Source organism: Mus caroli, unplaced genomic scaffold (assembly GCF_978045245.1).
Source record: "Mus caroli unplaced genomic scaffold, Mus_caroli_1 scaffold_1, whole genome shotgun sequence".
Taxonomy (NCBI): Eukaryota; Metazoa; Chordata; class Mammalia; order Rodentia; family Muridae; genus Mus; species Mus caroli.
Window position 1 is genome coordinate 189784260 of NW_028227256.1, and position 27469 is coordinate 189811728.

At 47.8% G+C, this 27469-nt stretch overlaps 1 long non-coding RNA gene across 1 annotated transcript; it reads left to right on the forward strand.

Moving 5' to 3' along the window:
- Positions 1–5994: 5994 nt before the first annotated feature.
- On the forward strand, positions 5995–26805 carry LOC147006300 (uncharacterized). Its single transcript, XR_015048644.1, has 3 exons — positions 5995–6136; positions 6254–6335; positions 26718–26805. It is a non-coding gene; the product is annotated as an uncharacterized LOC147006300 (long non-coding RNA).
- Positions 26806–27469: the final 664 nt, after the last annotated feature.

The following is a 27469-nucleotide window of genomic DNA, read 5'->3' on the forward strand; positions in this document are numbered from 1 at the left end:
ATCAACAAATACACCCACCAAGCAAGCACCGACTGCATTTCTGCTCCATACCTGGCACTGATCTGAGTGTAGAGAGCAGTGTGCCTGCCATTGTAGCTGAACCTGTGTCTTCCTGGTGACCAGTGTTACGAGGTCTCCTCCCTTCACCACTGTAAGCACATGATGTCTGAAGGAAGTCACTGGACTGCAAGAGGTCAAATAAGAGCCATTTCAGTGAGGGGGCTGAGGAAAGCTTCATGGAGGTTCCCATGTAAAGGGCTCTGGAGTGGCTAGGGATTGGGTCTTAGGCTAGAGACAGCTTCGTGTCTGAGGCAGAAGGTTCTGAGGTCTGGCTCTAGAAGCCCCAGGGAGTGGAGGGCTGAAGCAAGGCTTCAGCAGCTCACAGAATCTCCTGGAAAGCTTGTGGAAGGAGGTGAGCTGGGGTTTGATGGTGTGGTGAGCCCTGATTGGCAGAGGGTGTAGGAGTTTGAAGTGCTGCCTGTGAGCTAAGGAAGTGGGCGAGCATACTTGAGGCAGGAGTGAAGAGTGGGTGAATACCTCCTTTGGAATGAGTACACCCTATCTCTCCATTTAATTCTAGTAGCTACTATTTATTCCACAGTCGCTGGGGTCCAGCAAACACTGGCCCATTTCATTCAATCCATTCACTGGCTGGTACTACTGAGGTAGATAAGATCATCTCCCTTTATAAATGAGAACCAAGGAAGTTCAAGAGGCAAGGAAGACAGACTTAAAATCCTTTTGGTCCAAAAGAGATGCACTACTTATTCTTCTCCTTTCTCTCTCTCTCTCTCTCTCTCTCTCTCTCTCTCTCTCTTTGTGTGTGTGTGTGTGTGAACATTCATGTATGCATGCAAGACTTAGTGACCTGTCCACAGTACCAGGGCACAACCAGGTGCTATAGTTTTCTTTTCTTTTTTTGAGACAGGGTTTCTCTGTGTAGCCCTGGCTGTCCTGGAATTCACTCTGTAGACCAGGCTGGCCTTGAACTCAGAAATCTGCCTGCCCAAATGCTGGGATTAAAGGCGTGAGCCACCACTGCCTGGCCTTTCTTTCTTTTTAAAAAAGATTTACTTTAGGTCTGTGAGTACACTGTAGCTGTCTTCAGAGACACCACAAGAGGACTTCAGATCTCATTACAGATGGTGAGCCACCATGTGGTTATTGGGAATTGAACTCAGGATTTCTGGAAGTGTAGTCACTCACTGCTCTTAACCATGGAGCCATCTCCCAGCCTTATAGTTTTCTTTTCTGTTGCTGTGGTGAAACACTGGCCAAAAGAAAATGGGTGAGGAAAGGGTTGACTTGGCTTACAGTTATGCGGTATATCATCGAGGAAACCCAAGGTGGAAACCTGGAGGAAGTAGGGACCATGGAGGAATGCTGCTTACGGTTTGCCTCCCCTGGCCTGCTCAGACCCACCTGCTTAGGGATGGCACTACCCACAGAGAGCTGAGCCTTCCTCTATCAACTAGCAGTTAAGGAAATACCCCACAGACAGGCCCACAGGCCAATCTTGTTGAGGCAGTTCTTCAACTGAGGCAACCTCTTTGCAGGTATGTGAAGTTGACAACCAAGATTGACCATTACACCAGGGGCAACATTTGCTCATTTTGTAGCTCTTGAACCTTTTAGCATACTGGCTCTCCAAGTGAGCTGCCAACTTGAGGATTTTCCACGCCTACTCTGGAAGCACGTGGTTTAACAGCAAGTAGTTTGCACGCCCGGACTGCAATGTCATCAAGGTGAGAAAGAGCTGAATGTATGTCTACCTTCCTGCCTAGCCCCACAGACAAGCAGTTTGAGTTAGGCCAGGAGCATGCTCATAAATATACCAGTGCAAGTCAGAAAAAAAAAAAAAACCCAAAAAACTGTCTTTTTCACAACTGGTACCAACTGTCCCAAGCCTTGATTGATTTCTATATTTTATTGCTTTATTTCCAATCCCAAGAATGATACCTAGCACCTAGCAGGCACATAGTAAGTTTGTGTGAGTAAATTTCTCCATACATGGTGCTGTGTTAGTGGTATTTTTAAAAAATAATTTCTTTCTTTTCTTTTCTTTCTTTCTTTTTGTTTTGTTTTCGAGACAGGGTTTCTCTGTGTAGCCCTGGCTGTCCTGGAACTCACTACCAGGCTAGCCTCGAACTCGGAAATTCACCTGCCTCTGCCTCCCAAGTGCTGGGATTAAAGGCATGCGCCACCATGCCCAGCCTAGGGGATTTTGTTTTTTGAGACATGATTTCTCTGTGTAGCCCTAGCTATCTTGGAAATCACTCTGTAGACCAGGCTGATCTCAAACTCCCGGAGATCCACCAGCACTGCCCCCGCCGAGTACTGGGATTAAAGGTGTGCCCCACCACAACCAGTTTAGTGGGAATTTCACAAATGTTCCCTCCCCCTGGTAGTTTATGAACTAATTGAATGAATACAATATGTGAGTGTATTGAATGAATACAACATCAGTGCGTGTGTGCACACGGGACGTCAGCCTTGCATGCGTGCATACACACGGTAAGTCGGCCTTTGTGTCAGCCAAGACACTGCGGAGGAGGAGGAGGAGAACGCTATTCTTGTACTGTTTCAAATAAGACAGACTTGGGTTAGACTGGAGCAAGCCAGCTTTTTCCAAAATGAATCTGAAGCAAAACCCAAACTCCATAAAGTGACCTCATATCTCTGCCTTCTTTTCTGTGGGTGGGCAGAGCTAACACATACTAAAGTTTGCAAATCCCAGCGTGGAGCCAGATGGAGTGTTACATATGTCAAGTACACCACGCCACACATACAAACACGTGATTCACTTCAGCATCCTACAGACGTCTGTGAGTTCTCAGAAAATATGCCTCCTCCACAGGGCAAGAGGCAGCTGCTGCGTTGCAGTCTGCCCGCTCTTAGCCTTTAGAGCCCTGGTACAAAAGGACTCTTTTGTGTGGTCTCTCTTTCTCAGCAGAGAAATATCCACGAGGCCTCCATTCCTTGCCACGGACTGTAGATCACCCTTTCTCATGGTGACACAAAACACACAGAATCAACTCATTTGTTCATTCTCCTGAAAGGCATTTGAGCTGTCTGTTAGAAGGGAAACTTCTAGAAGTATACCTGTGCAGAGATTTTAAAGAGCAGAAATAGATACCTCTGTCTTCCGATCTTTCTGACTGTTACCCACCAAATCAACCATATTGGACATCTGAGATGGGCCTAGTGGGGCTCTCCTTGCCTCAGGTGTCAGAGGTTCGGGGTCAGGGGTGGAAAAGTAAGTGGCCAGAATGCTGGGCAGGGCTGCTCTAAGGATGCTCATGCACAGTCCAGGAGCTCAGAGCTGATGACATCCCAGTGGCCTACACTCATGTCACAGAGACATCTCCAGCGTGCCCACAGAAAAAATGTGTGGTTCTTTATTCTGGAATGAATGTCTGACTGGCAGCGAGTGTCCCCAGTAGAATCTGGTTTTTCTCTGTCCTCTCTGGTTCTCCCTTCATCCCTCCCAACTGTGAGGATTCAGAGCTAATTTGAAATGACCAAACAAAGCTGTGATGGCTTGTATATGCTTGGCCCTGGTAGTGGCACTATTAGAAGATGTGGCCTTGTTGGAGTAGGTGTGTCACTGTGCTTTAAGACCCTCATCCTGGCTGCCTGGAAGCTAGTCTTCTAGCAGTCTTCAGATGAAGATGTAGAATTCTCAGCTCCTCTTGCACCATGCCTGCCATGGTCCCACCATGATGATACTAGACTGAACCTCTGAACCTGTAAGCCAACCCCAATGAAATGTTGTCCTTCGTTAAGACTTGCCTTGGTCATGGTGTCTGTTCACAGCAATAAAACCCTAACTATAGCTCAGAGAAAGGCTGGCAGCAGTGAGTTCACCAGGTCTCCTGGAGGGCCAAAAAGGCCAAAGGACTCAAAATCTTCAAAGTTCTCTGGGAGATAATAGTGGTCATGGAGGAGAGGGCATCAGGAGGAGCCCACTTCCCAACTTCTAGAGGGACCTGCCATGGATACCGTACTGATGCCACTGCCTGACCCGCTGCAGGGCATGAGTGAAGGATCAGAAAACAGCCAGGCAGTCTTGACCCTATGGACTCACCTCTGTTTCCATGACTGAGGGGACACTGGGGGTGGGGACGGGAAGGATGGGGAAAAACAAAGTAATGAACAGGGCTTGTTCAAGGTGCTTGCTTTGAGGTAGCCAGCCCTGGGTTTCATCCCAGCTTTGTCCCTTCCTAACTGAGCCTTGAGCTTTCTGAACAACCATTTCCTTGTCTGTTAAATGGTGATTCAGTAGACACCCCACCCCCACCCCAGGGGTGCCCTAGGTCCCACAGCTAACCCCCTAAATGACATTAACAAAAGGCAGAGGATGAACACAGAAGTCTGTGCCACTACTACTATTCCCCTTGCTTGAGAGGCACATATGGGCCTTTACCCCATTTCCCTTGGGATTCTGTGTTTCGGTTATACGGAGAGTGGGTGTGGGCCTGACTTTATCCCAGTCACCATCAGACGCAATGCTGTCTCTCTGAGAAGAGTTAGGAAAAGTCGCAGCTCGGAGGACTATAGGTATACCCAAATGGATGTGCCTCCTTGCTGTCATTAAAGTATGAAAGGAAGAGAGAGTTTCACCTTGGAGCTGGGGCTGAAGCCTTGCTTGATGTAGGATGGCTGGCCACTTAGAGGACATTATCCCCAACCCCTTGAGGCTGGACTGGAAACAGCATGACTAGTGTGGAAAAGGTTACTGGTTCAGCTGTCCTCAAGTAATGGGTTCAGAGCAGCCTAGGACAGCTCACTTTGCCCTCTGGACTCTATAGCAAGGCCGTAGGCAGTGGGTGGCCCTCTCCCCAGGCTCCAGGCCTGTTCTCATTTCTTCCATCCTCTGGAAGGCCTAGGCCTACTTTGGGCCTCACCCCGTGAGACTTCCTTCCCCTGGTGACTGTGCCTTTGAAAGCTGCTGAAGAATTTCCTGTTGCAGGCATTGTTAGGGTTGAGGATTGCTCGGCTTCCTCTCTACCCTGGGAGCTGTGGTCAGGTTGTTTGAGCCTGGGCCAAACCTGGGGAAGCCCTGATTTGGGGCTAGGAGAGAAGACCACTGAGAAATCAGAGACACAGGGCTAACCAGGATGAGCTGCTGCTGCTGTCCTGGACAACTGATGATAGATGTGTCACCCCAGGCCTGTCAGGACAGGAGCCAGAGTGTTACTATCAACCCTCTACACTGGACAACCCAACAGGACGCAGGGATGGAGGACAGAGGCAGTCCCCAGAAAAGAGCCTGTTTGTGAACCCCGCAGTGCAGGTCCTGATACTTGTCCATTGGCATTTGGCTCCCCTGGTGCTGTGTTCTAGACCAGCTGCTTATCTGGGTTCAGGGTTTAGACATCCTCCTGCTGTTTCTCTTGAATCTCACCCTGCACCAGGAGCTTTCTCCCTCAAGGCAAAAACTAACAGTGCATGTGTCTTGCTGGGTTTAGTGCCAGAGAGGCGTGGACCCTTGCTGCTCAGTCTGGAGCATCTGTGGACCCCTGCCAAGGTGTCAAGGCTCTCCCAGCCCACCTCCTTACTCCTGTGAGGCCTGGAAGGATAGGAACAGGTTCGGTTGGAAATGTAGCCACTGAGGCCATAGCCTCAGCCTTAATTCATGAGAAACCTGGACACTGGGAGGGTGAGGGAGGCCAGAGGGACAGGGGTAGGGAACCCTGAAATCTGTAAGACCTGCCATCTTCTCGCATGGGACATGGGGCTGAGAGAACCCCAGAGTCTTGGAGAGAGGGCTGTGGATAGTATAAGACAGAGGAGATGCTTATTTGCAAGTTATGTGGCCCTGCATGTACAGGCTTTCCTGTGCTGTCCAGAATCCAGCTCATTTCCCTGAGATCCCCAGGCTGGGGAGCAGTGACCTGAGGCTCCTCCTCCCTGGAGTTGGGTGGGGGCAGCTGGCCTGGCAGTGTCCCTAGGTCTGAGCAGAGTAGGGCACCCCTGTGGTGGAGAGGCTGTGAGGAGAGGGTGGAGGCTGTGTGTTCTGGGGTGAGAGGCTCTCCTCAAAGGCAGGGCCAGGAAGGAAGGAAACCAATGAGAGGCCTCCTCAGTCTCTGCTTCCTGTGGTAGCAGAAGCTGACTTCAGGGCCTTTCCGTTCTGGTAAGGGAGTCCTGCCCTCCTCTACCAGTGTACCCTTTCCTCAACCTACCCCTAGCCCACCTTTATATCCACCTTGGGATTTCTAGGACACCATGTGCCTCCCTCTTCCATTCTCAGGGGCTGTCTGGGCTTATGACTAAGGAAGACCAAGGGACCTGCCACCTCCTGGTTCAAGGATCCTGTGCAGTCCTGACCTAAGGTACCTGAGCCCAGATGGCTTCAGATTGGTAGAGTGGCCATTGCTAGGGTGCTGGGTTGGTTGTGGACAGGTGAGAGGGTCAGTCTTTATCTGTGGAGGTCCACACTGGCACCCTTCTTTAGTGATCACTCTGTGTTTGTTCTCTCTCTGTCATGGCTCTGCCTCTTCCTGGAAAGGAAGCACTGAGGTCCAAGCAGCTTGGTAAGCAGCAGAGGAAGCTGTGAGCTGGGGTTTGGGCCATGGCAGGGCTGAGAGCAGGAGGCCTAGCAAGGCCTGGGTATGCCCCAGAAAGCAGGAATGGCCTGATGAACCTGGGAAAGCTCTCTGTTGCTGGGACTCATGGGAATTGGCCTGATGTCAGCTCCCTGGGGAAAAGGACAGCCCATGTCTGGAGCCAGTTAATGAACACCCAGTGTCCAGAAACACCCAGAGACCTGGCAAGCTCAGTAGCATTCTGTGTGTGTATACACACACACACACACACACACACACACACCAGAACACTTACACGGTGGCTTATAGCTGCTGGGCTCGTAAACACTTGTCCAGGCTGAGGTCATACTGGCTCCACACATTTCCAGGATGAGGGGAAACCAGCTAAATGCTTGATGTTTCTTGGCTTATTGTGAAGGTACAGCCATGTGAACAAGCTGAAAATATCCTAAGTCCACATCCATTAAGAGCTAGGACTGGTGGTAATGCCAACCTGTAAGCTTACAGAGGAAGCTGTGGCAAGAGGATCAGCAAGTTCAAGGCCTGCCTGGGCTACAGAATGAGTTCAAGGATAAAACATCAGAAAAGAAAAAAAAAAATGTTGGATTCAGTTTGGTGTTAGAATGCTTATCTAGGCCAGGCAGTGGTGGTGCACGCCTTTAATTCCAGCACTTGGGAGGCAGAGGCAGGCAGATTTCTGAGTTCAAGGCCACCTTGGTCTACAGAGTGAGTTCCAGGACAGCCAGGGCTACACAGAGAAGCCCTGTCTCGAAAAACCAAAAAAAAAAAAAAAAAAAAAAAAAAAAAAAGAATGCTTGTCTAGAATGTTGGGGATTTAGCTCAGTGGTAGAGCACTTGCCTAGCAAGCACAAGGCCCTGGTTTCGGTCCTCAGCTCTGAAAAACTGAAAAAAAAAAAAAAAAAGACAAAATAGAATGTTGGTGGTCTTGAACAGCATCAGCGGGCCCAGTCCACACCCACCTGCTATCTGTGGGGCTACCTAGGAGCTTTGGCTGATCTTCCACCAGACAGGATCATCCTTCCTCACCAGACAGAATGCTACTGCAGGCTGTTCCCAGAGAGCAGCCAGTCGTCTGTGCAAGTGCCATTTCTGCTGATGGCATAGTCCTTTTGCCCCACAGTACAAAATCAAGTTTAGCTGTGGCTGGTAGGCTTCGTTCTGCAGTCACTCCACAGTACCCAGTCACTCCCCAGCATGACGCTCTGCTAGGCATAGCTGCTCAATCTTGTCCTAATTTGAACTCCATCACTTGTAGTTTATATAGTTCCTCCTAATCCCCATCTTACCTTTGACAAAACGAAGACCAAGCATGGCAGAGTGACTTACCTAAGCTCAAATAAATACATTCTGCCTTGGGTTCTAGAGTCTAAAATTTGGAGATAATATGGATTTGTGTAGTTTAAAGCCTGAATTAGGAAGAAAAGGGACAGAGTTTGGAGTCTCTGACAGTGTCATTCTAAATGTGCATTCTTTGACAAGTTAGCAAGCAAGCCTCTGAGACAGCAGCTAAGACAACAGTGGTCAGACCTAGAAGGCTGAATGACTTAATGGTGATATGGACCAGAAGCTTGGCACTTAGTAGGTTCTCAACAAGTACCCCACAGCTATTTAATACGTCAGTGAAGCAGTCGCATGCTACTTCCCACATTTATCTATCTATCTATTTATTTATCTATTTATTTATTTATTTTTGTAGGGTGTGTACAGACAACTTGCAGGAGTTCACTCTTTCCTTCTAATGTGTGGGTTCTAGGGATCAATCTCAGGTTGTTAAGCTTGTTGGCAAGTGCTCTTGCAGATGAGCCTTCTTACCAGTCCCATGGTGCCATTTAGTGAGGGCCGCTGTGAGCCAGGCTTATGTTTGGATCTTGGCAGAAGGTAATTGGATGCCTAGGGCAGTTGACTGTGTGATGAAGATGCACTGGGCCTAAAGGGAATGCATGGAGTGTGTGTGTGTGTGTGTGTGTGTGTGTGTGTGCGCGCGCACGTGCACACTCGCATGCATGTGTGCACGTGTGTGTGAATGTGTGCATATGTGCATGCATGTGTGTGAGTGTGTGCATGTATGTGTGTGTGTGTTTGTGTGTGTGTGAGGCTCTGTGGAGGGAGAAGTGGGGACCTTTGGAAGAGTCCTAAGACTTGAAAAATGAATAAAATAAAATGTACCAGGAAGTAGGAAGGGAAAAGGGAGTCAAGCTGAGGCCTGAGAGGACAAGAATGTGAGACTGGAGACTGTCCCTGTCCGCTGCTGCAGAAGGGCCTGAGGGAGTTAGGGAGACTGGGACGAGTGAGAGCTTCACAATCTACAGGCTTTGACCTGAGGGGTGGGAACCTTTGAATAGGGCTGTGCTGACACCTACATTCTCAATGGAAAAGCAAATTTAGAAAATAATGATCTTTGTTACAATTTCTTTTTCTTCTCAAACGGATTGCTTTGTTGTTGGCCATTGTGGGAAGCCACTGGCTCCTCACTGGCAGGGACAAAGGGTGGCTCAGAACTCCGTTTCACTGTGTCAGAAGAAGAGACTCAAGCAAACCTGTGAGGTCAATAACTTCCAATTTCCTGAGAAATTAACAAGTATTTTCCAAGTTGCTGCTCTGGGCTCCTCGCCCTGAAGATAGCTGGAGCTCTCCAGTCAGAGATTCGCCCTGTCAGTAGCTCTTAGCATACTGTGAGTGATGACTCAGTGACTCAGAGCTGTCCATGCTGGTGGTGGGTAAGGAAGAAGTTTCTAGAAGGTCTCACTCAGCGAAACTGATCTGGCCGGTTTGCTTGGACCGTTCCAGGTTTGGTCCCTACACTCCTGGGGTCTGACAAAGCAGGCATTTTTGTAGCTATAGTCAAATTCTGCTGTTCTCAGAAAGATGGCAAAGGTGGGGTGGCTGAGAATCTGGCATTTTCAAGACAAATGCAACCTGGCTTCAAGTCTCAGTTGTTTGAACTCTGGCAAATGACTTCTTCTGACTGGAGTAAGAGACGCAGCCTCGACTTTAAGCTTGCCCTGAAGATGAGATGTGATGGACGAGCTGAGCTGGAACACTGAGTGAGAGTGAGGGGGTGGGGGGAGGGTGGGGCAGGAGACATGGGGATGGCAAGAAGTGGTCTTCAGCAAAACCACAGGCCAGACCCTGGGGGGAGGCTTCTCAAGCCTGAGGTTGGGTTGGGTTTGTTCATATGGCATCTCCAGTGACCAGAAATGACAGGATGTTGATAGCTAGAACTAACTGCTTGGTTATGAGCTCTTGGGCAAGACCCAAAAAGGAGGCTGGATGTGTCAATCAAATGGCTTCAGGAAGACACTATTCAGTGGACTACCTTTTTCTTGAGATAAGGTCTCTCTATTAGGTAGCCTATGTAGACCAGGGCTGGCCTTGAGGTCCAGGAGATTCATCTGCCTCTGTCTCCTCCTTTTCTGTGATTAAAGGTGTGCACTGCCACTTGACTCCGCACCCAGTGAGTAACTTTGATAAGGAAAGTCAGTAGAACCTGGGGTAGCATGGGGTCACTTGTGAAATAAGCCAACACCACCTGGACATCCAACAAAGATTTTTTTTTTTTGAAATGGTGTTGAGAAATGGAAATTCAGGAGAGATGGGCTGGGGCAGGGAAAGAGAGGAGTCACTTTGCAAAACCTCCCAGGAAAGTGACAGTGATGAGGTGAATAGGCAGTGCACAGGCTTTCCTGAGGTGAATAGGCAGTGCACAGGCTTTCCTGAGGTGAATAGGCAGTGCATAGGCTTTCCTGAGGTGAATAGGCAGTGCACAGGCTTTCCTGAGATGAGTAGGCAGTACACAAGGCTTTCCTGAGATGAGTAGGCAGTGCATAGGCTTTCCTGAGGTGAATAGGCAGTGCACAGGCTTTCCTGAGGTGAGTAGGCAGTGCACAGGCTTTCCTGAGATGAGTAGGCAGTGCACAGGCTTTCCTGAGGTGAATAAGCAGTGCACAGGCTTTCCTGAGGTGAAAAAGCAGTGCACAAGCTTTCCTGAGGTGAATAACGAGTACACAGACTTTCCTGAGGTGAAAAAGCAGTGCACAAGCTTTCCTGAGGTAAATAAGCAGTGTGCAGACTTTCCTGAGGTGAATAAGCAGTGCACAGGCTTTCCTGAGGTGAATAACCAGTATGCAGACTTTCCCAGCTCCACAATGAGCAGATGTAACTGTAAACCCTCCTTCCTGAAAGCCAGTTTCTACTCTCCCTCACCCACCTTCCCTTCCTCCTTCCCTTCACCCCTCTGTCCCTCTATAGAGAATACATTTCCTGCAGTTTCAGCTCCTTAACCTATCCCCAGTCCATCCTTTTCTCTTGATTTCAGTACTGTCACCCATGTTGAAAGTAACTCCTTCAATAGCTGTTGAATTGTCCCACCTGAGTCTATCCTGGACTATCCAGTGTATCTCACACAGTACAGCTGTGTGGTTTTCAAAGGACACAGACCCAGCCACAGGACACTACACCACAACACACCACAATATACACCATACACAGAGCTGCATGGGGATATGTCAATGGCTTTCCCTTGTTCCTAGGATAGATAAAACTCACTGGTGAGACTTAAAACCCCAAACAATCTGGACCCCCTACCTCACTTTGCTAGAATGTCACATGACATTCTCCTTTTCTGCACCCCAGCCACATTAGGCTTCTCTTTGCTCTCAGCTGCACTGGTTTGGCTGTGAAATGTACATACACACATACTCACAACTCACACACAGAGACAAACACACACACATATGTATATACACCACACACACACAGACACTCACACATACACACATACCATGCATACACACAGACACACCACACACACCATACACCATGCACACAGAGACACACACATGCAAATAGAGACACACACACACCACATAACAAGCACACACACCACACACAGACACACATGCACATATACAGACACACATCACACATACCATTCACACATTTGCACACACACTACATGTGTTTTCATACACACATAGATACACACCTGTGCACACACTACATTTACAACTCACACACACAGACACATATACCATGCACACTCACAGAGACACACACACATATACACATACCACACAAATACAGTTACATACACACACACATGCACACATACAGATACACATAAGTACCACCACCCCAACTTGATCCTCAGTTGGAGGTACTGTTCTGAGAGCCATGGAACCTTTTAGATGAGGGGCATAGCCAGAGGAAATGGGTCACTGGGGATGGGCTTTGAGGGATAACCCGAGCTAAGTGAAAGCCAATCTCCCCAGGCCTCCAGCCTTGCTTACTCTATACCTGGGCTGGAGGGCTTTCCTCTCTGTTGTGACTACATTTCCTGAAGCCTTCCCTCTCCTAAGCTGCTTTAGTTAGGTTGTTTTTACCACAGTGGTGAGCGATGGCTCTCTGCAGCCATGTTCTCTCCAGAAGGAAAGATTCTGGGTCCACTCAGGTTCCATGAAGTGTCTGGACAATGACACCTGCCTAAGTACATGGGAAACTGTCCTTGAGTGTCTCTAAACACAGTGTACGGAAGGGACCAAGCTCTGTAGAGCTGAGGCCTCAGTTAGCCACTCAGAAAGTAAGGTAGGCCCTGGGGCCCTGAGGCCTCCAGTCGGCTGGTTCATGGCTGCTGGCAGGAGACTCTCACACCAGGTGTGAGGTGGAGAGAGGATCTGGTGCTTGTGTCTTTGAAACTTCCTAAGGGCAACCTGGTATATAACATGCCATGACCCAGTCTCTTTTGAAGGGCATAAGACTGGCATGTCAGTTTTTGTCCAGGAGGTTGGCCCAGTAACCACTCTATACTCAAGGTTAGGCTTCTCCCAGACCTCCTTTCTCTTTACTGTTCTCCCTGCTCTGCCTTCTATACTCTTGCTGTATTAACCACTCAGCCCGATCCACTTCATGACTCTCAGGAGTGAGGCTCCTCACATTAGCCCTCTCTGCCTGGAAGCCATCCTCAGGGCAGGTTGGCATCAAGTCTCCAGGCTAAGTCTCCGTGGAAGAGCAGGGTGCACAGATGCCTGAGCCTGAAACAGGAAGGAAACTGGTTCTGGTTGGATCTCCAGGGTGATTTCCCAGGTGCTTCCATTTCTAAACCAACTCATCTGCTTGTAGAAAGAAGGCAGGTCAAGGAGACAGAGAGAGCAGGCAACACTCAGAGGCTCAGGGGCTGGTGAGTCACCCAGCTTGCGATTCCCAGAGCTCCTGGGAAACACCGGGCTCAGCAGTGAGGTTACAGAGCCTGATGAGACCCACAGGCAAGCCAGCCTCTCCTCTTCTGCGCCTCCCCACGACTTCCCCCACCTGACAGCACAGCCTCCCCGGATCTCCAGGCTGCCATCCTTTTCCTCCTTACAGCAGGGCTGGAGTTTAAGAAAGTTTGTGTGTATGATTGGTAGTGCCCAGGGTTCTAACTGGATTTGTCTTGATGTTCTTGTTGTCACAGAGGAGACAGGTCATTATGTTCTGGGCAAGTTCTTAATAGTTGTTGAATTAATGAATGAATTAATGGCTTAATAAATGAGTTTCCTATTTTGAACACAGTACTCACCTTTTGGGCACCCCAGATAGCTGATGTTAGCATCATCATTTACAGCTATGTTGTCCAGTGCAATGGGAACCTGCACCCCACGTGCTTCTGGCTCCTGCACCACTGCTGCCCCTCCCGCTCCTATCCCCCCACCCCCCGTGGTTGCTTGTCCCCTGTTTCTGAAACTACTGTTGTGGTCAGGCTAGAGGAGGGCCTAGGCCCACTAGTTCTGAAGCAGGGCTGGGTTGCTCGGATGGTTTCAATCTGGACACTTTAAATTGTGTCACATGCCTCTTTTACTGACAGGGCTGACGTTGACTCCCTGATTAACCTAACAGGACCTTTAGAAAACTGTTCTCTCCCTTCTCCCTTCCTTCCTTCTTCCCTTCAGGCCCTCTCCCGTCTCCTTCTCTGAGTTGCCTGAAGGCATCCGCCCTCCCTGGCCTGAGGCTCCAAGGTCCAGAGTGCGCCCCCTGCTGCCCGTGAACAGCTGAAAAGAGCAGAGGTGCTCCAGGGCCTGAACTCAGTTGAGCCCTGCAGCAAGGTGACTCAGCACCAAGTCCAGCTGCAGGGCCTGGGGGTGGGGATCTGCTGTCCTCGCCCCTCCCCCGGGCTCACCTCCCTCTTCAGGCCCCCTTAACCCAGGCACAAGTCTCTGGGACTGGTAGAGGGGCCTGAGCCGAGAACTTTCCTATGCTCAACCTCTCGGCACCTAAGAGGCTGTTGACTCCTTGTGGGATTCACAAATGCTAGAGAGCTTAGGCATAGCCAGGATTCAAACTAAGGGCTCAGACACAGGCTCAGGTTGTCCAGAGAGTCACCCTGAACGACTGGTTTCATGGTTGTCTGAGTGTAATACACCAGGTAGCCCTGGGTGGACCTGTGGGATCACTCCCCTCTCCACAGCTCACAAGGTACCCCATCACTAGCCCCATATCTCCGTCTGTCTTGCCGAGGATGGATGACAAAGCATCGTGGGTGTTAGGTCAAATGCTGCTTCAGATGGAAGGTAGTCACTGGGCACTGAGTTGAAGTAACAGCCCCTGAGGAACTAATGAATATGGGTAGTCTGAAACAAACCAGAAACTCTCTAACACTGGACTTCCATTTCCTTAGCGTAAATATGACTTGCAGAACCTAATACCCCTAGGGAACCGAATGAGCCTAGGGACTTCTCTCTACTGGCCCTACAAGTGGCATTTAGTGGTCCAGTAACACCCTAGTTTGGTGGCGAGGTTGGCGAGCTCGGCAAGGCTCCTTTCCGTCACCACCACAAGATGTCGCTGTTGTTCGCAATTAGCTGACAAGACGCAAGACCAAACTATGATCCTCTGGTTTGTTTGTCTTATTTTTTTGGTGGAGCCCAGAAATCTGTTTTCAGTTTAAAGAACCACTGTCATGAGCCACTCTGCAAACTCTGCTTCTCTTAGCTCTTCTCCCTCTGAAGGTCAAGGCAAGCCAGTTTATAGCCTACCTGGAACTCTCGACCTGCTGGCATAACTCTGGGCAGCCTCTGGAAATCTGATGATGTCCAGACTCCTCAAAAGTTGTCCAAGCTAACCAACTATGTGGGTTTCTGTCTCACTCTGTCCAGTTTTCATAGGTGTGCGCGCGCGCGGGTGTGCCTGTGCATGCACCTCCATTGACTAGCCTTGGCTAGCAGAAGCACCTTCTCCTTGATTGCCCCTGGACACAGGAAATCTAGGGAGCAGCCGGCAGGATGGATATCTCCCAGATCAGATGTCAGCATACTAAAGACAATGAGATTTTGACAGTAACCAGAGAAAGAAAATATCTGATTATTTAAGAATGATGAGTTCCAGTCAGATGTCAAGAAAAAAACTAAAGTGAAATAGTTAAGTATTGAAAAGAGCAAACGTCCATCCATTTAGCATTTATATGGAGCAGCACTGGTCTGCAGACATGAGAGCTAAATAAAAGTTTGTAGATAAGCACATAAGAGGCTAGAATGTGCTAATCAGATCTACTGGGTAGGGCAGTGGTGGTGCACGCCTTTAATCCCAGCACTCAGGAGGCAGAGGCAGGTGGATTTCTGAGTTCAAGGCCAGCCTGGTCTACAGAGTGAGTTCCAGGACAGCCAGGGCTACACAGAGAAACCCTGTCTCAAAAACAAAACAGATCTACTGAGTATAAAATGATAACGCAAGTTTATCGGCAAGAAGGAAAATGAGTGATGCCTTCACTTTTCCTGGGAGCCGTGAATAAATAAATGCCAGCTACAGTAACGACAGGCACAGCAGTGGCTACAGCGTCTGGCTCAGCAAACCAGTAATTCACTGAACCTTCAGAAGTGTGGTGTGGCCTTAGCATAGGTGAGGACTTCTCCAAAGCTGTATGGTGGCGGTCCCTCCTTAACTAATACCCTGCACTCTAGCACCCCTGAGACCACTGGGACAAAATCACATGCCTCTGAGAGGCAGGTGCCGCAGGAAACTAGTGGCTGGGCCTTCAGATGGAGGGCTGATGGTACTCCCACGTCTCCTTCAGTGAAGAGACTCAACCCTCATCTCGTTGCTTCTAGGAATTACATGTCCTCTGATTAAGATGCTAATAATGGGGCTGGAGAGACTGCTTATCCGTTAAGAGCACGGGCTGCTCTTCCAGAGGTCCTGAGTTCAATTCTCAGCACCCACATGGTGGTTCACAATCATCTATACAGGGATCTGATGCCCTCTTCTGTAATGCAGGTGTACATGCAGATAGAACACTCATATTTTAAAAAGTGGTAATAGCTGAATTATGCTTAGAGGATTCCATGTTGGCACGCATCAAAAACTAGCTCTTGACTTGTATAAAAGAGAAAGGGAAATGACAATTGTTCTTATTCTTAGCTGGTCCAAAAAGACAACTGCTTGTTTTGTTTTGTTTTGGTTTGGTTTTTTGGTTTTTCGAGACAGGGTTTTCCTGTGTAGTCCTGGCTGTCCTGGAACTCATTCTGTAGACCAGGCTGGCCTCGAACTCAGAAATCCGCCTGCCTCTGCCTCACCAAATGCTGGGATTAAAGGCATGTGCCACCACACCCGGCTCAACTGCTTGTTTAAAATAATCATACTAGCAGAATTTTCGGTGATTATAGTCCCTGTCTAAGTGAAATGGAAGACAGCGTCATCTCAAGGGAGAGAGGGAGGAGTTGGTAAGACCACCACCAGCTGCTCATACCACACCTGAAGCCATTCCCTGTTATCTGAAGACGTTCGTTGCTATTGCATTTTGCAGACTTGAGGGTAACCATTTAAGGTTTTTTTTTTTTTTTTTTTTAAGAACATAATTGACAAGCTAAAAGTTTTGATGAAATAGAATTGGGGCTGGGGTGTTGAAGAGAAGACTCCTTGGCTAGAAGTGCTACTGTTCTTACAGGAGACCCAAGCACAGTTCCCAGCAACCTTGGTAGGCAGCTAACAACCACCTGTAATTTCAGCAGAAGACGGAAGACCCAGTTTAATCCTACTTAAAGGTGGAAGGAGAGAACAGACTCCACACCATGTCCTCTGACCTCCATGTGTGTACCATGACACTTTCAACAAATACTTGTCTTAGTCAGGGTTTCTATTCCTGAACAAAACATCATAACCAAGAAGCAAGTTGGGCAGGAAAGGGTTTATCCAGCTTACATTTCCACACTGATGTTCATCACCAAAGGAAGCCAGGACTGGAACTCAAGCAGGTCAAGAAGCAGGGGCTGATTCAGAGGCCATGGAGGGATGTTACTTACTGGCTTGCTTCCCTTGGCTTGCTCAGTTATAGAACCCAAGATTACCAGCCCAGGGACGATGGTCCCACCCACAATGGGCCCTCCCACCCTTGATCACTAATTGAGAAAATGCCTTACAGCTGGATCTCATGGAGGCATTTCCTCAAGGGAGGCTCCTTTCTCTGTGATAACTCCAGCTTCTGTCAAGTTGACACACAACACCAGCCAGCGCAATGCTGATATCCAAACTAAGATGACTTAACAAGAAAGGAAACAGACAAATATTACTCATGAAGAAGGGATTTTCCCAGACAAAGTCTTAACAAATCAAACCTAAGAATGTGTTAACCAGTTCTTACACCATAACATAACAAAACTGGGTTTAGCAGAGTACAAGATTTACTACATTTTAAAAAGTCAGGCAATACAACTCACCATTAAACAATTTAGAAGTAGAAATTCAAATGTCACCTTGACAAAACATTCATGAATTCAAATGCCCTTTGACAACACAGGCTCTCACTCAATTAGTAATAGAAGGGAACTCCTTCAGGTGGAAAATTGACACCTTTGAGTAACTGACAGGTGGCACTGTTCTTGATGCGAAAAGGGCCAAGAACAAGACACAAATGTCTGTCCTGGAATGCCTGTGGATGTCTGAGAGACACAAATGTCCATCCTTGAATGCCTGTGGATGTCTGAGAGACACAAATGAATGTCCAGCCTGGAATGTCTGTGGATGTCTGAGAGACACAAATGTCCATCCTGGAATGCCTATGTATGTCTGAATTAGGGAAACTGGGCAAGAGACATAAAAGGCACCTAGACTGGAAAGAAATGCTTCATTCTCTCAGCAGCTCATGTTTCCCTTAAGGTACAAGAATCATCCAAGAATATACAAAGAGATCTAGAGAGATAGGTCAGTGGGCAAAGGGGCTTGCTGCCAAGTCTGAGGACCTGAGTTCAATCCCACATTGTGAAAAGGGAAGACCGGCTCTTACAAGTTGTCCTCTGAACTCCATACTTGTGCGGTGGCACTTGTATAATAATACTCACACTCCTACACACACACACACACACACACACACACACAATAAAAAAATAAAAGAAAAAATATAAAGGTCACACTTATTTCACCAGATGGAGGGATGAGCTGAGAGCCATACACAAGCTGTGTGAATACATGGTTTGGGGTTAGGGCTGAGCCCAGAGCATTTCTTTCTCTGTTTACTATCCCGAGGCTTAGGCCTGGAAGCTTCTAGCCTCTTTATAATCTAATCTTCAAGCTGACTGATTCAATCCAGCTTCTCTTGGCCTCTTACTGAATCACTCTGCTTGACTTCATACTAACTTTGACAATCTGTTCTAATCTCGTGGCTCCTTTTTATTCTCTGGCTTGCTCTTCTGCCTTCATCTGTGTCTAACTTCTCTGCTACCTGTCTCTGTAAAACTGTCCTGCTCAAACTACAACATACCTTTCTCTCCCTGCACTGCTCTAAAGTAGCCTCTTCTTCCTGTCTGTTCTCCTGTGGGTTGGGCATATCCTATCTTTTATTCATTCTGTCAAATCTTTCTCTGATTTAACACTTTGTCTGCCCTTCAATTAGATGTCACTTTCAAACATGGCTGCTTCTTTCTACAAACTAACCTTACCCTTATTCATTGTTAGAGATTAAAGGTGGCAAGTCTGTATTCCAGCCAGATCATACTGTAATCTAAGACAAGGCTGCATTCTGATCAGATCAAATCTTGGATGTAATCCCTTGCCAGAGTAGCATGCCGAATTAAAATTTCTTCACAAAAAAAGCATGTATAATGAGAGAGGAAGGGCTGGTGAGATGGCTCAGTGGGTAAGAGCACCCGACTGCTCTTCCGAAGGTCCAGAGTTCAAATCCCAGCAACCACATGGTGGCTCACAACCATCCGTAACGAGATCTGGCGCCCTCTTCTGGAGTGTCTTAAGACAGCTACAGTGTACTTAACATATAATAAATAAATAAATCTTAAAAAAAAAAAAAAGAGAGAGAGAGAGGAACCAAGTGATGGTGGTACCCATATTTCATTCTAGCACTTGGGAGGCAGAGGCAGGCAGAGGTCTATTTGGTGCACACATTTCATCCCAGCACTTTGAAGGCAGAGGTGAGGCAATCCTGGTCTACAGCTTGAGTCCCAGGACAGCCAAGGATACACAGAGAAGTCCTGTCTTGAAAATAATGAGAGAGAGAGAGAGAGAGAGAGAGAGAGAGAGAGAGAGAGAACACAAAAGCCAGTTTAGTATCTATCAGACTACATTGATATGCAAATCCTAAGTTTATTTATATTTGCTCATATTGAAATCGATCTATAGGAGCTAAAATAGGGAGTACTGGAGCTGGAGAGACAGCTCCACAGTTAAGAGCGCACAGTGCTCTTGCAGAGGACCTGAGTTCAGCTCCCAGATCCATCAGGAGGCTCACAGATATTATTTGACTTGCTGGTTGGATGATTCAATGCAACCAGCATGTCAATTTTCTCAGATTGAACTGAGAATCAGTGTAGTCCTGAGCAAAGTTCAGTAAGGGCTCTCCGTGGGAAGCAACAAGAATGTTCTACATTTCCCGTGGAACTTGGAAGAACCTTGTCTTAGTCACTGCTCTATCACTGTGAAGAGACACCATGACCAGGGCAAATTATAAAGAAAGCATTTAATTGAGGGCTTGCTTACAGTTTCAGAGGGTGAGTCCATTATCATCATGGCAGGGAGTGTGGTGGCAGGCAGGCAGGCAGGCAGGCAGGCAGGCAGGCATGTTGCTGGAGAAGTAGCTGAGAGCTCACATTTGGCCTACAAGTTGCAGGCAGAGAAAGAGAAGTTGGGCCAGGCATGGGCTTTTGAACCATTAAAGCCTCTGCTCCCCACACGCACATACAGAGACACACTTCCTCAAACAAGGACACACCCCTAACCCTTCCCAAACAGCTCCACTAACTGGGTACCAAGAATTCTAACATATGAGCCTATGGGACCAGTCTCATTCAAACCTAGTCTCATACAAACCTAGTGTAGCCAACTTTGAACAGTCAAAGAGTGCCAAGGCTACTTTATTTCAAGGTTTCAGAATGAGATCATGCATTCAGGATGATGTAAATATGAAAGAAGACATGCCCATGGGATCTGTTCTTTCAAGTTAAAGTAGATGGTGCAAAAGGACTCCACTCCCAGAAAAGATAAGTCACCAAATGTGCCTGACTGTTGGCAACTCCTGTCTTTCCAATGAGTTTTGCTAACTCACATGACTATAAGCAAATGTTGGCTAGAAATATAGGAGGCTGGGCAGAAATTAAGCTATTCAAAGGGATGCTTGCGTCTCCCACTATCAGACTACTGAAACGATGTTCCCTCCACCCAAAATAGGAATTTCCCCAGGAATCTCATTCTGGGAAAAGAACTGATGCTGGCCAGAGAGGGATCTTGTCTCCCTGAGAGAGAATTCTAACTTGTCAACCCACCTTACTGGATGAGACTGACGCCCAGACAAGGATAGTTCAGGGTTACACCTTGGCCTCTTAGATGTGATGTCCTTGGGCTTTATTTAAACTCTGGTCTCACTACAGGACCCTGAAGACTGACCTGGGGCGGGGGGGGTCTCTGGATTGCTCTGTCTCTCTTCCTAAGTGGCCACATAGAATAAATCTCCTTTTCCTGCTTTCTGTGTTTAGTTAGGCTCTTGTAACTGGCTTACTGAGGACTAATGGCTGGCCCTGGCTTAGGACAAGTCCAGTAACTTAACCGGATCATAGACACCCACGTGAGTTCTGAGACCCATCTAGGAGAAACTGTGAAAATCCACGAGGCTCTTGCATTCCGCACAGATTCACAACTGAACTGCAATCTGAGTAGAATACGTAGGGTTTCAGGACACGTGGAAGCACATGTATGTTCTCAACACTGTTAGAACAACCAGCCAACATGGGAGTGAGCACCGGAAGCAATGCCCCCCACCCCCATGCATGGAGAAGTCACATGCTGAGCTTCCCCGGCATGGCCCTGAAAGCCACATGTTGTGTTTACCTAGCACAGGCTACAGTGGTTGCAGTGAAAAAGACCACCCATACCAAATGCAGGCTAGGATTCGAAGGGCCTGGAACCCAGCTCATGGGTGGTAGTAAACCAGGATGACTGTTGTCCTGCCTGCTGTACCCAGAAGCCAGTGAGGCAGTGAGGCAGTGAGGCAGTGGTGGGGCCATCTTCCCCAGAGGGTGATTCTCTGAGGTGTCTCCTTTTCAGGAGCCCTTCCTGCCCCTCACAAGCCACAGCACCTGGACTCTGGGGCGAGGCATTAGATTTTTTTTGTTTTCTGAGAGGGGAGTCTCATGCTCAGACTGGCCTTAAACTCTGGATCCTCCTGACTCTGCCTCCATAGCGCTGGGATTACAGACATGTACTGCCAAGCCCAGGTTTGGAGTAGGCTTGCGTTTATGGGTCAGTCCAGACTCTGGGGAAGGGATGCCTGGCCCTGCCCTGCTCTCTGTATGCAGACACTAGGAGGAGTGCCTTTGGTCTGCAACAACAGAAGAGCCAGGGAGGGGTTTGGGGTTTCCTATTGGCTGCCATCCTCTTTTGCTGTTATAGCCTTTGCTCCAAGATGGCTTCATAGAAGTTTTTACAGGACATGGATGATTGCAGACTGCACGTTCCTCCTTCCTGGGGCAGGTTTGTGCTTAAAAGACTCACATCTGATCCCACTCTCTTAGTAACAACCACATTCCTCTGAGAACAAAGATCACGGCTCCCAGGATCTCTCAGCGTCACTAATTATTCTGTCTTTGTGTTGTTACAGCATGTTGCACAATTGGCATGTCTGTCTGCACCACATAAGTGCCTGGTGCCTGAAGAGGTCAGAGGAAGGTGTTAGATCCGCTAGAACCAGAGTTACAGATAGCTAAGAGCCAGCATGTGGGACCATAACTAACCCTAGTGCTCGTTAAGAGTAACCAGGGCTCTTAACTGCTGAGCCAGCTCTGAGGCTGAAGATACTGTGTTGTTTTTTTTTTTTTTCAAACAAGAAAATAATAATAATAATATATTCATATAGAAATGCATCAACATGTCTTTATGTATTTTTATGAGCTTGAGAAGTATCCAAACTAAAGAAACAGATAATTTTGTTCTCTGTAACCTGTCAGCCAACTTGTGCAGATCTTGACTGCTGGGCCTGAAATCTGAGGACCTGAAAGAATAGGGCAGACCAGTCTGATGCTGTGGACAACCTCACTTCAGTGTCAGTGTACCTTTAGATATGAATGTAACAAAGAAAGTGATAATCTAAGGAAGGCTGTTTGAATTCAGAAAAACATGTTCAGAACAATATGTGAATAAACACCAGTAAGCACATACTAAATATTAATAGGGCAGCCCTTTCCCAGAACTTTCTCAGGACAGACCAACTTAAGCATAACTGCCTGGACATACTATAGATTCTATCTGGGAAAGCACAAAAGCAAGGCAGAAGGCCGTATCCAGATTCAGGGTACATAGACCAGGTTCTATAGCTATGACCTGATATCCAACAAGAAGAAACATGTCTTATAAATTGAATGTAAATGTCTCATGCATGAGGTATGAAATCACATCCAAGAACAATCCAGGGAACACAGTGCACCTGAGGTAGGAGGCCCTCTGCCTTGTGTCCTGGAGCCTCTCACACTTCCCAAGGCATTGTTTGTCATGAGCCATTCTTTTTTTTTTTTTTTTTTTTTTGGTTTTACGAGACAGGGTTTCTCTGTGTAGCCCTGGCTGTCCTGGAGCTCACTTTGTAGACCAGGCTGGCCTCAAACTCAGAAATCCGCCTGCCTCTGCCTCCCGAGTGCTGGGATTAAAGGCGTGCGCCACCACGCCCGGCTGTCATGAGCCATTCTTATGACCATGTTTCAACTGTAGCCTCGATGGCGGGTCTGTAGAGCCGTTAGTGCATCTGTGCCTTGTTGCTCTGGTGTCAACTGCAGGAGATCATCTGACAGAATTAATGGAGGACTTTGACCAATCAAAAGAAGGAAGCTCAGTTGTAGAACTCTATAGCTGTCCCCAGGGCCAACTTTGGCACCAGGCTGCCTTGAATCACATTTTAGATTACCACTTGTGTTTGAGAAAATATTTAATTTCAATCAGGGTTTTTTTTTTTATTTATTTGCCCCACCTTTGACCATTCAGTTCCTGGATAAAAGACACACAACTTTTATTATTATAATAAGCCTTAAGCAGCACTAGAGCTGGGCAGATATCTACCCTCTAAGCTATTATAATCTATTTGCCCATTAATAACCCTGAGTTATAATTTAGCATGTTCCATTGGGGCAGCTCCTACTCCAATTGGCTAGCCTTCATGGCTATGTTTTTATGGTTCACCTCCCTCCTGGCAGCTTCCTCCCCTCTCCACCTTCTCTCTCCGGTGCTCTTTTTCAGACTCCAAACCCAGGAATCCTAAACCCTGCCTATGTCTCTTCTGCTAGCTATTGGCTGTTGGCATTTTATTTAACCAATAGTTTTAAATTAAGGAGCAAGGTCACATTGTACCTGGGGATTCTCTCATTCCTATGGGCAACCAGGCCTTGCGGGCAGAGTATTTAGCATTAAAATACATAGTAAAAGACCAAACTTCAACACACTTGTTACATGTGAGCTGCCAGTTGTTTAACTTTTTTTTTTTTTTAATAATTTTTATTACATATTTTCCTCAATTACATTTCCAATACTATCCCAAAAGTCCCCCATAGCGCCCCCCACTTCCCTACCCACCCATTCCCATTCTTTTGGCCCTGGCATTCCCCTATATTGGGGCATATAAAGTTTGCAAGTCCAATGGGCCTCTCTTTCCATTGATGGCCGACTAGGCCATCTTTCGATACATATGCAGCTAGAGACAAGAGCTCCAGGGTTCTGGTTAGTACATCATGTTGTTCCAACAATAGGGTTGCAGATCCCTTTAGCTCCTTGGGTACTTTCTCTAGCTTCTCCATTGGGAGCCCTGTGATACATCCAATAGCTGACTGTGAACATCCACTCCTGTGTTTGCTAGGCCCCGGCATCGTCTCACAAGAGACAGCTATATTTGGGTCCTTTCAGCAAGATCTTGCTAGTGTATGCAATGGTGTCAGCGTTTAGAAGCTGATTATGAGACGGATCCCTGGATACGCCAGTTGTTTAACTAATAGCTATGTTTCCACACATGTAAAACGGAGGTGGCAGTTACACCCATACCATAGGTTGGTACAGACTTAGCATGTTTAATGATCATTTGCCAGACCATCATTTCAAGTTTTTGTATGAGCATGAACTTCATAAATCAAATACAAACTAAACTCCCATGAGGCAGACTTTGCAGGCATCCGTGGAAGGATTCGTACTTAATGTGGGGGTTGGTCTAGTGACTCAGTGTGTACTCTTAGAGAAATGTAGCCCTGTGGTCAATGTCATTAGAGACCCTAGGCCAGAGATCTCAATCTGTAAGTCATGATCCCTATGGAGGTTACATATCAGATATTCTGCATATCAGAGACTTATATTACTATACATAACAGTAGCAAAATTACAGTTATGAAATTGCAACAAAAATAATTTTCTGGAAGGGGTCACCACTGCATGAGGATTATATTAAAGGGGCCACATCATTAGGAAGGTTGAGAACCACTGTTCTAGAAGGTAGAGGCTATGTGATTCACAAGCACAGAGGACTCCTTAGTTCTTCAGAGGAGTATGTCTGCTCAGAAAGAAGCATAGACAGGAGGAGGAGTCCGAGAGGGAGGGGACAGGGGAGTGCTGGGAAAGTCCACCAAAGGCGGTGGGAGAAAGTTGATCCTCAGTCAACGGTTCACCAGCAGAAGCCAGGTAACAAGGCAGCTGATTCCTGTTGCCATGTTTACCAGCTGGGGGGACTCTGGGGACTGGGGTGTCTAGGAGGAGCATAGCCAATCAAGAGTTGACGCCTCAGCACTGGGCACCTGGGACACGCCTTCCTGGCGCCAGCTAAGCACAAACATATGAGGAGCTCTGATCAATAGGGAATTCTGAACCTGTCCTTGCCAGCCTGCTGCCAGCCTCAGACAAGGGAGCTGTAGGCAGAGCCTGGGTTTCCCACACACAAACCAGGATTTCAGGGGAGCTGTAGAGGTGGGGCCAAAGCAACATTGGTCCCTGGGACCTCCTCAGAGTCTCCTTCTGGTTGACTCTGTGGGCATCAAGGCTTAGGGCCAGATCAATGAGGGTAATAGAAAGAGAGTTTGTGCCAAGGATATTTCTGTTTCTCAAAAGATACAGAAAGGGTTCCTACCATAGGCCCAGTCTCCATAGAGTTATCAGACTTGGGGATCACAATCTGAGACCCAGGTCAGGTCCAGCCACTTGTCCTCAAGAAGCCAAAAGGGAGATTTATTCAATGTGGCCACATTGGGAAGAGGGACAAAGGGATCCAAGTCAGTCTCCAGGGTTCTGCAGACCAAGGTTTAAATAGAGGACAAGGATATCACATCTAAGCAATGCCAGCCAAGGTGTGCCCCACCCCGTCCACCGAACCCATCACTGTCTGAGCCTCAGTCTCATCCTGAAAGGTATATCGACAAGCTGTTAGAGCCGTGTGGAATCTCTTTCCAACAGATCATATGGCTGTGGCCTTTTCCCCCTCCCAACATGAGAGTCCTGGAAGAAATTACCACATTTTGTTGGGTCCATTCTTTCAAGAGTTGGACAATTAGATTGAGATCTACAAGAGTCCCTTTAGAGTATCTTTGCAGGGTCACCCAGCAAAGTGTTGTCCAGTCCAGGTCCTTTGAAGAGGACAGCCTCCATCCCCCCATCTTCATTCACAAGACCTCTGTCTCTGTACTAAGATCCTAGAGGAAGAGAAACCTCAGCAATATCTCCAAGACACTGGAGATTGAACATGGGACCTTGAACTCTGAAGGAAAGCCACCAGAAGGCAGGAAACAGAGTTCCAAAAATTTGTCCTTGACAGCCTGGGACTTTGTGGATCTACCCACACTCCTCACACTTTAAGAATTGCTGAATGTTCTGCAAATTATATGCACATATATGTAAATCCTATGCAAATGCAGAATTGTGAAGACATGTTGTCTGTGTGGAGGAAATGTCTGCGTTTCCCCTATTAATTCTGCTTTGGTGACGTCATAAGGGAGGGAGGTCAAGTTCCTTCTTTTTGGTTTTGCACAAATTTTTTCTTGTCCACACTTTCTTTTCTGCCCCCATTTATAGAGACCAAACAATTTGTCACCACATGCTTACTAAGAGGTGTTTCCCAAGAAAAGAACACGCTTGACATTAACTATGTCAGTGGTTCTCGACCTTCAGAATGCTGTGACCCTTTAATGCAGCTCCTCATGTTGTGGTGACCCCCAACCAGAAAATTGTTTTCATTGCTACTTACTGTAATTTTGCTACTATAATGAATCATAATATAAATACTTACTGGAGATAAAGATTTGCCAAAGGGATTGTGACCCAGCAAGTAAGTAAGCTGCTGTATTCCTTCAAAGCGCAAGCATTCCTTAGCCTGGGACAACACTGAGTGAGCTCCTGGTCTCCTGGTTGTGCCTCAGGCAAACGTGCAACACAGGTCAGGTTAGGTGTCAGCGTCTCTCGTGTCTGAGGCAGAGGGGCCAGGTTGTGGCTCCCACCCCAGCCGCTAGACCTGACTTGAGTCTCACTCCTGGCCTGACAGGCAGTCCACCACAGGATGCCATTGCTTTCTCCAAGGCAAAGCTAGAGACGTGCTTTGCTGTACTTATCTTTTGGCTGCAGAGTTGAGGATGTTGCTACATCTGAGATTTTGAAGCAGCCCCTCCATTGCTGGACAGATTGCTTCTGACTTGCATCAGATTACAGCTCCAAACTTCATCTTGTGAATTCTGTTTCCAGCCCCACTGGAGCCTGGCACCAGACTCAGCCCCTCTGCTTTTCCTGTGGTTGCTCAGCCTGCTCCTCTTTCTTCTGCGTGCCATGGAGCGTGTTGTGGGTGAGATGAGGGACGGCACGGTGGTTTACCTTCTGGGAGACAGCCAAGTGCACTGGGTTAAAACAAAACCAGCTCTGGGGCCTCTGCTGCTACATCCGCTTCCAGCCAATTTTACAGAGAGCCAGGTCCTAGTCTCAGCACACAGTGACATCACACTTTCTACCCTCACACAGTTTCTACCCTCACACACATTCTACCCTCAGCCCCAGGACACAAGTTCAACCCCTCCCTCAGGGTCCTGGCTTCATTCTCATTCGGCCCAGCAAGATCTTCTAGTATTTTGAGGTCTGTGGATATACCGCTTCCCTCGTGCATGTTCTAACAGGTAAAAAGGATGGGTAGGAAGCTCCTCTAGAGTTCTCAGGTGGCCTCCATCCAGGGCCAGCTTAGGCAATCTGAGGCAAGTGCCAGGACAGCTTATAGCAGCTTCCCATGGGTCAGTGCTGGTGCCTTGCCATGCACGGGCCAGGAGCCGCTGGAGTTCGGAATGTAACACAGTATTCCACACTGCAGACAGGGGCACAGCCTGCAGCTTCCCTCCATCACAGAACAGGGGATGGGGGGGGGAGCACAGCCTGCTCCCCCTCCCTCAGAGAACAGGGGATAAGTCTGGTTCTCTCTCTGGAACTGACTGTCATGATTGTGCCCAGAGGTC